This window comes from Hyposmocoma kahamanoa, unplaced genomic scaffold (assembly GCF_003589595.1).
Source record: "Hyposmocoma kahamanoa isolate Upper Pololo Valley unplaced genomic scaffold, ASM358959v1 86769, whole genome shotgun sequence".
NCBI lineage: Eukaryota > Metazoa > Arthropoda > Insecta > Lepidoptera > Cosmopterigidae > Hyposmocoma > Hyposmocoma kahamanoa.
The window spans coordinates 1-11,560 of NW_020654357.1; the positions used below are offsets into that span (position 1 = coordinate 1).

An 11,560-nucleotide genomic window follows, 5' to 3' on the forward strand; every position below is an offset into this window, starting at 1 on the left:
CAGTTCACAGTCGATATGCGATATTTTATAACTTTCCTATGCTGGAGCATAAAAAATTCTTTTAATTTCGTTCGTAAAATATTGAACGACTCTCTTGAAAAGTTGCCATTTTACAGATGTAACCTTATTACACTAAGGCTCCGCAATTTCCTCCCCGACTTTGAATTGATGCAGCAGACACGAACTGAAAAGACATGATAATAGCTTTCCAGCTTCGCTCGGGCCATATCAAGTTTCTCCTACCTGCTCTATTTGTAACAAGGAGGAGGAGGTATACGACGTCCTCGTGGAGTGTGTCCGGAGCGAGACTGAGAAGTTTCAACTGGGCATCAAATTCAACTTACCAGCACGTACCAGCACTGTGGGTATGTGTAACAGCATATTAGCCAACCCTACATCCAAAGTTGTTTTTTATAACATCAAGTGATGGTACGAACAAGTAGTGCGCCTAATCGTAAGCTACACACCTGTCCATAACAGTTACAGTGCCAATCAGAACTTTAAATTGCAAAGATTTGAGGGGCACAACAACTGCGCCCGTCACCCTGAGACATAAGTTGACAAGTCCCATGTGCCTGTAATTTCACCAGCACCCTTACCCTTCAAAACCGGAACACAGTAACGCTAGCATCACTACCCTGACAGTACTACCCTGGACGAACTGTACCGCATGCCACAAAAATGTATACAAATTTCTAACATTAATAATAATAATCTAGATTCAATGTAGATAATTAGTATTTATGTATTAATTTCTATGTAGCGTGTTTGATTGTTGCTATGTTCCTATGGACCGTTTAATAAATAAAAGAAAATAACGACTCGACTCCATTTATTAGGTAAAGTTGTCACTTCATCGTCGACATAGTAAACTAAATCATAGGTTTTACCCAGTCTTCTGGCTAACCTAATCCTATAACAGTGTATATTAGTGGAACGCTGCACACAAGGCTTTACACGCTACAGAGGCTAAATTCCGACACAGTGTGAAAACCGCCATTAGCCTCGTCTCGAGGATTTAATGGTGCACCGAGTACAGCCTTTTACACTGGCATTTGCAGTGGTCTTGGTTTAGGACAAAAGGCAAGGCCATAAGTGGCCACTTTGATGCTTTTAATACAATAATGCAATAGTCTTATAACTTAGGTAGTGTTCTTGTACCTAGTCTTTTATACAATACGTATACTATTTATGTGTTACTAATTGAAATCGATCTTCCAAGAGCAGAGCTACTAAAAAGGTGAACGTAAAACGCCGTGTAATATTTCAAATCGATTTAAAAATCACTGTCTCAAAGTACTTTTTTGCTAAATCGAGTAACAAAGAGCTGCAACTATATTGTATTTTTAGTGATATCAAGTAACTTGACGAACTAGTCGTGCACCTGGTGTTAAGCGACACGCCAATTCATAACAGTTGCAGTGCCACTCAGAGCTTTATATTGCAAAGATCTAATGGGCACTGCCAATGCGCCTGTCACCCTGAGACATAAATTGACAAATCCCGTGTGCCTATAATTTCATCAGCACCCCTACCATTCAAAACGCTCTAATGCTCAGGTTACTGCTTGGAGGCAGAAAAAGGTAAGATGGCACTTTCTTGGACGAACTCTTTCGCAAGAAGCTCTAGTGCTACTAAAGTTCTTGTGTTGGATAAAAATTATTTTATTTTCTCGAATTGAAAATTGCTAGAGTTGTTTGTTATCATCAGGGATCGGAATAGGTAGACTGACATGTGAAAATCACTTGAGAACATTAAAAATTGACGGTCAGATATCGCAGATCCGACCCTCTGTGGGTCGCAAAGTTAAGATAAATATAGTGTACGTCAATGTTTAATGTTCTCAAGTGATTTTCACAATCCTGAAAAGGTTCTGGGACCTAAAAATATTGTCGTAAGGCAGTCTCCATTTTCTGTCTAGGTTCCTCGAAGTTTAGTTAAAAAAACTCTACCTATTGCGATCCCTGGTTATAATAAATACGAATACTTTTCTCCTAAATTCCAAATTGGAACGGGTGGATTGCCCGATCTTGAGGCACACGCGTTGCAGGGTTGCCATTTTTTACATAAAACAAATTAAATTTCATTATTACTAACATATGACAGTAATTGTTACTAATCAAATATGCACTAAATGCTTGAATTAGACGTTTATTATCATTATTAGTAATTGAAGTACAAGTACGATTTATTTTCAAGTACTTAGGTAGTTCTATTTTAGTAATATTTCATTATGATACCAAATAACGGGATGAACAAGTCGGTAAGCGACGCGCCTATCATGCATAGGACACATGTATATCATAGGTATAGGATATACCACCAAGTAGTAATATTTAGATTTCGTAATACGGCGTAGAGTGCATAAAACACCGTACCTGTTGCCTTACTTAAGAAATTCGTTCTTCAATTTACTACGAGCAATACCTGTATACAGAACAGAAAAAAATGTACGCACCTTCTACATCGACTTACCTCCTTTAAATATCCTCTCTTTGCTATTACAAGATAAATATCAATATCCTAGTATTTACGAGTATTTCTTACTTAAGACTTAAGACGTGAATTAACTTACCTGCGAAGACAAGTAGCGTAATAGCCACAGTTATGTGAAAACTTTTAGCTCTTTCCAGCCAAAAAAAGAACAAGCCGGGCCATAATTTAGATAGCGCCCGGTAGAGTAGTTGATTCATCTTCTTGCAAAGAGGAAGTAAAACTAATGCGCCACATATATTTAACACTGCTGCCGTGCCCCGAGACACACATAGACCTAACTGTAACACATTACAAAAATTGTTTACGATAATTGGTTTTATTACAAAAATTGGTTTTTGTAGGTAATCAAACATTTTTTCGAAGACTCTCAGTCAGCCGTGAACAAGTGACCTCTAAAGGGCCCGAAACGTTGGTTTGTTTCAAAAACGTATACGTGATTAAGACCCGAAAATATTGTTTCATTTCCTATCTGTAACAATCGCGAAAATCAAAGAAATAGATATCTATTGGTTTTTGTATTGAAACATCGACAGTTAACTGTTAGCTACCATTTCGTACCTTTGATGTACGAATGATATTTTATTTTTGAGAAAATTGACAGGAAAATTTAGAACACTTTCAATTGAAAAGGCAGGATTCACGTCCATTAATTTTAAACAATTAAATTAAACAACGCAACTTCTTAGGTAATTTTAAAAGCAAAACCTTGATAGTTCTAAGCTCGTTCTGGGTCGTTTCTTATTAGAATGTTTTATGAATAACTTTTAGTTGAGATATTATCCTCCTGCACTTCCTCCATTGTACCTAAGGCCGGCGTTATCCAGTAAAGGCTTTTAAAACAAATATCACGGTCAAATGAATACTATTCTAGTTACAACTTACCCCCAAAATGTTCCTTAAATAAAAGAACTGTAGTCCTTCTTTGTAATAAATAAAGGAATTGTAGAAAATGTATGTGACTAATGAGATCCATAATATCTGAAACAATAAAATTATGATACTTTAATCGACAACATAATATTATTGCACGTACATAAATCCGTAGATATTAATGTACGTAATTATATAGTATTTTAAGGTCATATTATACACGTATCATTCACACGATCGTATAGCACATTTGGTGTAAAAGGCTACATGCAAAATGGTGACTTTTCAGGAGGCTTCAAGATTCTACGAACGGAATTAGCCGAAAACTTCATTATGATAAATTAGGAGGGTTCTAAAATTAAACACATAATTTGTTTCATGTAGTTTCTATTATTTTTATGAGTTTCATTTGTTAAAAGCTCTTTTAGTAATTAATAGATTCAGGCGTTACTTTGCAGAAGTCCATGTTAATAAAAATAGAAGTAAATTAATTTGCTACTCCGCGAACCCAGTGAAGTAGTTAGTGAAAGCTCTTTTGGCGTATGATAATGTCAGTTATTATGAGCGCGGCAAAATCAGAGAAAAGGCATTTTCCTGAACAAAATTTCAAATTATATGATAATATCATGGTCTTCCTTTTATTTAAGATGCTATGTTATTTAGAAGAAAACAATCCGTATAATTGAAGCTTTCGATCAGTAGGTATAGTAAAATTACAAGTCCTTTTTTGTCGATTCCCAATTCACACAGCCGATTATTTAAAAATCTTTGAATACAGTTCGAATTATTTTTAAAATCAAAATGTAGTCTTCTTTCAGTAAAACTCTCTATCTACGGTATTTAAGGTACTTTCCCTCGGTGTGGTATAGCTATGAGACACCCTGTATAATTAATGATTGATTGAATGATTTAGACACGAGGTACATCTTAAGATGTGAAGAGCTAAAACAAAAATACGTTGCCCTATCATATTTTCCCAGTGCTACTTTCGGCAGTAAGTCAAGAAACACACAAAATGTAGATATTAACGCAAATTACTGTACAGGCGTTAAGGCTCTATTTACATTGCTGCGAAACGAAATTTAAGCCGAATTTTGTTACGAAATTGTACATATTATAGTATAATGTACTTTATGTCAATTATCTAATGTACAAACTAAACTTCAGCCAGATTCGATGTAGAATAAATGTTGACAAACAAAAACATATGATTGTTAAGGTTTTTACCACAATTTCAATATTTTTTTCCCGAATTTCGATTAAACTATTGATAATACTCATCTTGAATTTATGTCTGTGATGAAGTTACTATAACAAAAGCTCCAAATTACTACAAATAGTAAGTAGTTGGATATGGATACGAACATAAAAATACAAAATAAATTCTTACTATTTCGTTACTTTTCATCTGTTGGTAATAGACCAACTATCTAGCAATAAACATTAATAAGTATCAAAAACTTAAAATTACTTTATTCATAAGTTATACGTATCAATAGGTATTTTGCATTTTTTTTAGTAATTGACTATTACTTAACTCAATTACTTGATTACCTATTTAAATTCCAACTACGCGAGCAGGCCGTGGGAAGACCTAATCTATTTTTTTATGATACCAAGCCACGGGAGGTACAACTCGTGCACATGGTGGTAAGCGACATGCTTGTTCATAACTGTTGCCAGTCAGAGCTTTAAATCGCAAAGATTTTAGAGCCACTACCACTGCGCTCGTTACCCGAGACATGTTGACAAGTCCTGTTGCCTGTAATTTCACAAACAGCCTTATTTACCCTTCAAAACCAAAATGCAGCAATGCTCACATTACTGCTAGGCGGCAGACATAGGTGTGGTGGCATACTTCTCTAACGTACTCTTTCACAAGGAGCTCTAGTGCTATTAAATACGAAACGGTAGTTGCGGGAAACGTGTGACATGTTTTTTGGGTTTTATTTTTGTACGTTGCAAAACATTCATTCCGTTCCACGGTATTGTGCATTACGCCTAAAGATACTTCAGAAACAGTAAACTCTTTCGCTATAAATTTTGTATTTCACTTCTTGAGTAAACCTTGAAAGTAATGTGTTTAGATTGGCATATGTATATTTCATACAAAAGTTTTTTTTTTTTTTTTTTTAATATATAATAGACACACGCTTGGCCACAATCTCACCTGATGTTAAGCGACGATGTGACCGACGATGGGACGCGTTTGCCTAAAAAAATGCCTATTCACTCTAGCCTTGAATAGCCCCAAATTGTACTTTTCGGGAAATACAGATGCCGGTAGAGCATTCCATTCCTTTGCCGTACGCATCAGAAAGGAGGAGGCAAAGCGCTTAGTGCGAATAGGTGGAATATCAACGACATAAGAATGGAGTGCTCCGGACCTTCTAGTCGACCGAAGGAGGAACGGTGAGGGCGGAACCAAATTGAAAAGTTCCTGCGCACACTCCCCGAAATGTATCCGATAGAAAACCGACAAGCAGGCTACTTTTCTGCGATGATCGAGATTTTGGAGCTTCGACTCCACAAGAGGATTATTGTTAATAAGTCTCTTTGCTTTACGCTCCACCGAGTCCAAGGCAGCTAACTGGTATTGGGCAGAGCCGTCCCAAAGGTGGCAGCAGTACTCCATACAGGATCGAACTTGTGCTTTATACAGATTTAAAAGCTGTTCAGGTGTGAAGTACCGCCTGACCTTGAAAAGTATGCCTAGTTTTCTGGCAGCAGTTTTTGCCAAGCACTCGATGTATCGCCCAAAGTTGAGGTTGGATGATAAGTCCAGACCAAGTAGCTCAAGGTGGTCCCTTATCGGCACGGATACACCTCGGAAAGTCGGAGTAAGGTGTAGGGGACTCCGTTTTGATGAGAAAAGACACGCCTGTGTTTTAGCCGCATTAAACCTGACCCTGTTAGCATCTCCCCAGTCGGAAGCAGCTTTCAGACTCAGGTTCAACCGGGTGACCATCGCCTCTCGCTTACACCGGATCTCTTCACTGTTGTCTCGGGTGTCTGGCACATAACTCACCGCCACTGTGCTGTCGTCTGCGTACCCAAAGATACCGGGCATCAGCAGCAGGTCGTTGATATGCAGCAAGAATAGAGTGGCGGAGAGGACAGATCCCTGAGGTACACCGGCATTTATACCATGAGGAGCAGACGAGTAACCATCTACAACTACACGGATTGACCTATCCTTCAGAAAATCGCCTATCCATGTGCAAAAGCCAACAGGAATTCCGTAAGCTGGAAGCTTGTTTAACAGGCTATCATGCCAAACCCTATCAAAGGCCTTTGATATGTCGAGAGACACGGCAAGCGATTCACCGCGTTTCTCGACAGCCTCGCTCCATAAATGTGTGGCGTACGCAAGAAGATCCCCAGTAGATCGTCCACGGCGAAAACCATATTGTCGATCACTGAGGAGATCGTTATCTTCGAGGTATCCAAGGAGACGGCTGTTCAATACACGCTCCATAGTCTTACAGAGTATGGAGGTGATTGCGATAGGTCGATAATTAGATGGGTCGGCATGGCTACCTTTCTTAGGTACAGGCTGTACATTTGCAAGCTTCCAGGATTTCGGGACTTGTCCAGAACTCATAGAGAGGCGATACAGGCGAGTCAACACCGGAGACAACTCGGGTGCACAGTTCCGCAGGACAATCGCTGGGACTCCGTCAGGGCCACTGGCTTTGTTGACGTCTAATTTGCGTAAAGCTTTCAACACCTCTTTTTGACGGATAGTGATTTCGGGCATTTCCGAGTCACATCGAGGTAGTGTAGGTGGTGTTTGCAAAGTAGCGTCAAGACGGGAGTTGGAAGCAAAAAGAGAAACAAAAAGATTTGCTTTCTCTTCAGCGGTATGAGCCAGCGATCCGTCATCTCTCATTAAAGGCGGAAGGGTTGACCTGCAGAAATTCGCTTCGACCGATTTAGCGAGTGACCAGAATGCTTTACTCCCTGATGGGTATGAAGCTAACCTGACCCCAATACGACTGATATGGCCGAAGCGAGCTTTCCGTATCGCTTTTTTGCAGGATCTAGCGGCTTTATTAAAGGCTTTCTTCAGACGGAGGGTTTCCGGTGCTTTGCGATCTCGAGCATCAGCCCAAGCCTGGTACGCAGATTGCTTTAGCGTTTCCGCAGAAGCACACTCAGCGTTAAACCAAGGGCGAGCTTTGCCGCTGGAGGAGACTTGGAAATACGGAATAAAGTATTCCATAGCCCGAATAATCACCTCAGAGACGGCAGACGCGCAGCACGTCGGATCGTCAGAAGAGAAGCACAGCTGCCGCCAGGGATAAGATGCAAAGAAATGCCGCATCGCATCCCAATCTGCTGACTTGTATCGCCACATCCTCCTAGTACTTCCCGTACTGAGATCGGGCGGGGAGTAGACAGATACAGATTTCACCAGACAGTGATCGGATGTCCCTAGTGGGGATGAGACCGATACTTGGTAGCGGTCTGGATCGGTTGTCAGCAGAAGATCCAGGCAATTGGCAGTGTGGTCGTCAACGTCCGGTACCCTGGTAGCGCAACTCACCAGCTGGGTGAGGTCTAGCGATAGAGCACATGCCCGCGCCTCTCTTCCAGCGTGGTCGGTTTTTTGGTATGGGAACAACCATTCCTGGTGATGGGCATTAAAGTCCCCCAAAAAGACAAGTTGTGCTTTAGGATACCGTTGTTGGACTGTTTCCGCCGAGCTGCAGAGATGGTTGAACAGCCTAGTCGTCTCCGGGTCTCCAGAATGCGACCGATACACACTGGCGTAGACAATTTGTTCCAGTCCAGTGTCTACCAGAACCCACATTACAGAGAGATCGGGGTCTTCAAGGTCACGGAGACGTTTAGAGCAGATGTCATCACGAGCGTAAACGCAGGTACCAGCGCGCTGCTTAAATTTGTGCTCCAGAATGTAACCTGGGTAATGCAGATACGCCGTGTCCGAAGGACATCTAATTTGGGTCTCCGTGAGGAAGAGCATGTGAGGCCTTTCAGTCTCAAGATGGTGGTGGACAGATGAGAGATTGGAGTGCAGACCTCGGATGTTCGAGAGGTGCACTTTAAGTGAAAGGACGTGCATCCGCTGTTTAGCCTTCCTCAATTTTCTTGACCTTTTCATATTAGGGTTAGAGTGAATGGGGAGAGCGAAGGCAGTTGTACGAGACACTACTACCGAAAGTCATGCGGCACATACCCTATATGGTACGCCGATGGGAAACTAGACTGGAGCGCGCGGGGACGCCCGAACCCCCCCGGGAGTGGCCATCGGGTCCTTTCATCCGGTCGCCAACCGGCACGATGGAGCACCCCGGGATTTTTCGCGAGTATTATTAACTTTGTTGCATTAACTCTGAGAAAAGAATTTAGAGCATTGTTGCTACACCAACGAGTTAATTTTGGCTTTGAAATAACGTTGAAAATAATCAATTTTTACATTTTATTTAATTTAGATTTTAATCTCACGTGAAGATTCTGAAAATTGACATGAAATTCATGTTTCGACATTTGCGAATTATAGTGGTATTCACCAGTAGGGCAGCACGATAGGGCGCGACTAGCGCAAGAGCGGTATAAAGCGCGAGATACTGCTATTCTCGCATGGAGATTTCTCGCCTTATGTCGCTCTAGCGCGAGTCGCGCTTTATCGTGCCAGCCCTGCAGAGACTAGTTTCTATGTCGCCTGTTGTATCCATTTTTTTTAACATGTACTATTTCTGTTTTCACCTTTGACAAGGAATTTATTTCTATTTCTGCGATACTTCTTGTAATTTTCCAATATTAAATATATAAAACAAAATCAACTTTATTTGACACAAAAATCATAGAAAATAAGATAATAAGCTTGTCACATTCCCGATTGCTGTACAAAATGTACATAATATGTGAAGTGATTTAGACTGAGACAATACCTATTGTTCCTATCTATATCGACCCAAGAGTATCTATAAAAATACGTTTTTCATACAACACTGAGGGCACACTTCATTAAGCTCGAAGGATTTAATTACATTTAGTACCATTGTACATTTAGCGCTTTTCTCTTTGTAGTTTGTTGTGTCCTTAGGAGGTTAAGTATGATATCTAACATAAAGCCTTTGTGGTATATAACTTATCACCTAATTATTTTAGGATGACAGGCGTTTCCTTCAAAATCTCACTTGTAGAACACGCATAAAAATTTTAAATTTATTTTATTCAAATACGCTTTTTCCTACTCTATATATACAGCTACAATTTTTATCCCAATATTTTTCCTTCGCCGTTACATAAATAGGTAACAGTTATTTATAATAAATATAACAAACTCATACTATAAATCTTAGAGAATAGAACACCTATAAATCCACTACGTCAGTCTGATCAACACACTGCAAACCTTACATACTTAATAAGGTATAAATTGTGATCGAAATAAAGTTGGGGTCATCTACGTATACATAAAGAAACTACTGTTTTTCAAATTTATCCGTGAGTCGTTTGTTACGTGTGAATTAAATATTTCCCTGTTTATTTGGATTTCTGTGCTTACAGGCTTAGCATGATTACAAAAGATATCTACCCCGTGCTGTCAATTTACTCCCAAAAGTGACATCATCTTTGCCATCACGCACATTAAAATACGTACAACACCATAACCAAGTCAAACTGAGCACTAGTAGTAAAATTTTATATATAAATTTATTTACACACTCTTAAAGAATGTCTGAAATATACAGCCCGATAGAATTCCATTTTCAAAAATTCATTATTTCTTTAGAATTTAAATGCGTGAGAGATTTGACCACTTAACCTACCGCCTCTTCAGCAGAGACAGTGAGTTCGAATCCGGTCCCGCACCTCTGAGTGTTTCGGAATTTAAGTGCGAAATTTAATTTCAAACCTTGAGCATTTCGATGAAGGAAAACAGAAAACATCGTGATGAAAACCGTACGGCGAAGTCCCCACCCAGCACCAAACTCGATAGATAAGAAACCAGTTTAGCGTCGTTACCGTCGAGTTTTGCTTACAGAAACACAACTAACATTAAAATCATTACACTATTTCGATTAAGGTGTTATAAAAGCCTCCAGCGACCATGCATGCGTCGGAAATTTACACAACCGTATAGCTATGCACTTCAGACTCTATTCATAACCGTGCGTACGCGGAGCCTTTGACAGGGCTTCAGCGGGTCTCCATTCAGCCGATGAATGTGGCCCGATGACAGAGAATGTGTGGGCCTGCATTAATTACACCAAGTCGAACGCAGACCCGATCGCATTTGCATCGGACGTGGTTCCTGCATCGCATTGTGTATTACTTTGTGGTACAGTAGCTTACACTGTTTTGTTTAATGTTAAGTAATGTTTAGTTATATTACTCCATTCATTCTTGTTTATATTTTTGTACTACCAGTTAGAGAAACGTGCTCTAAGTAATAACGAAATTACGTTATATGTACTCTGTCTTTACAATTAATGACATATTACCATATTATTATATTAAGTAAACTCATTTACTTTTTTATATTCACTTACTCGTAAGCTGGGATTCCACCCCCATTTTGGCCATTCCAAGGACACGCAAGGATTTTCAAGGATTCTTCTACATGTATATGGCTAATGGCTACGGAGTGGAATTCCCAGTCTGAGGACTTGTTCCCTGAACGGTATAGCTTGGGCCTGTTCAAGGTGAGAGTGAATAGGCATTATTTATATAAGCAAACTCCATCAACACCTAAATAAATGCCTATTCACTCTCGCCTTAAAATGGCCCAAGCTATACCGTTGACTTCATCATTTACTTTCCACCAAGTGAGATGAAAATCAAAGTTCACTTCTTTTTTTAATAATAAAAAAACTTTTATAAATATTCTTTTTCCCTGATCTGATTTCGGATTCTAATTAGGTAATTATACACTGGCGTATAAAACGGTAGCAGAATGAAATATAATATGGTTGTAGAGCAAACATTTATGTATACTAACTACTAGTAGGTACAATATATTAAAATTATAGGGAAAACGATCCATGCATAGAGTGATTTCTAATCAAAATAATAAAACTAACAAATTTTATCGACAAAAAAATTGAAACCATCTTGACGGAACAACTCATAGCATGAAATTTGTGCCTATCATCCGAAGTCTAAAAAATCGTGTACCAATTCTTAAAGGTTACGACTTTTCTAATACTTAAATAACAAT

The 11,560-nt window shown here is 39.4% G+C and overlaps 1 long non-coding RNA gene across 1 annotated transcript; it reads right to left on the minus strand.

Moving 5' to 3' along the window:
* Positions 1 to 106: 106 nt before the first annotated feature.
* On the minus strand, positions 107 to 3,487 carry LOC113235000. Its single transcript, XR_003310828.1, has 3 exons — positions 3,379 to 3,487; positions 2,576 to 2,774; positions 107 to 308 (listed from the first exon to the last, which is right to left on the minus strand). It is a non-coding gene; the product is annotated as an uncharacterized LOC113235000 (long non-coding RNA).
* Positions 3,488 to 11,560: the final 8,073 nt, after the last annotated feature.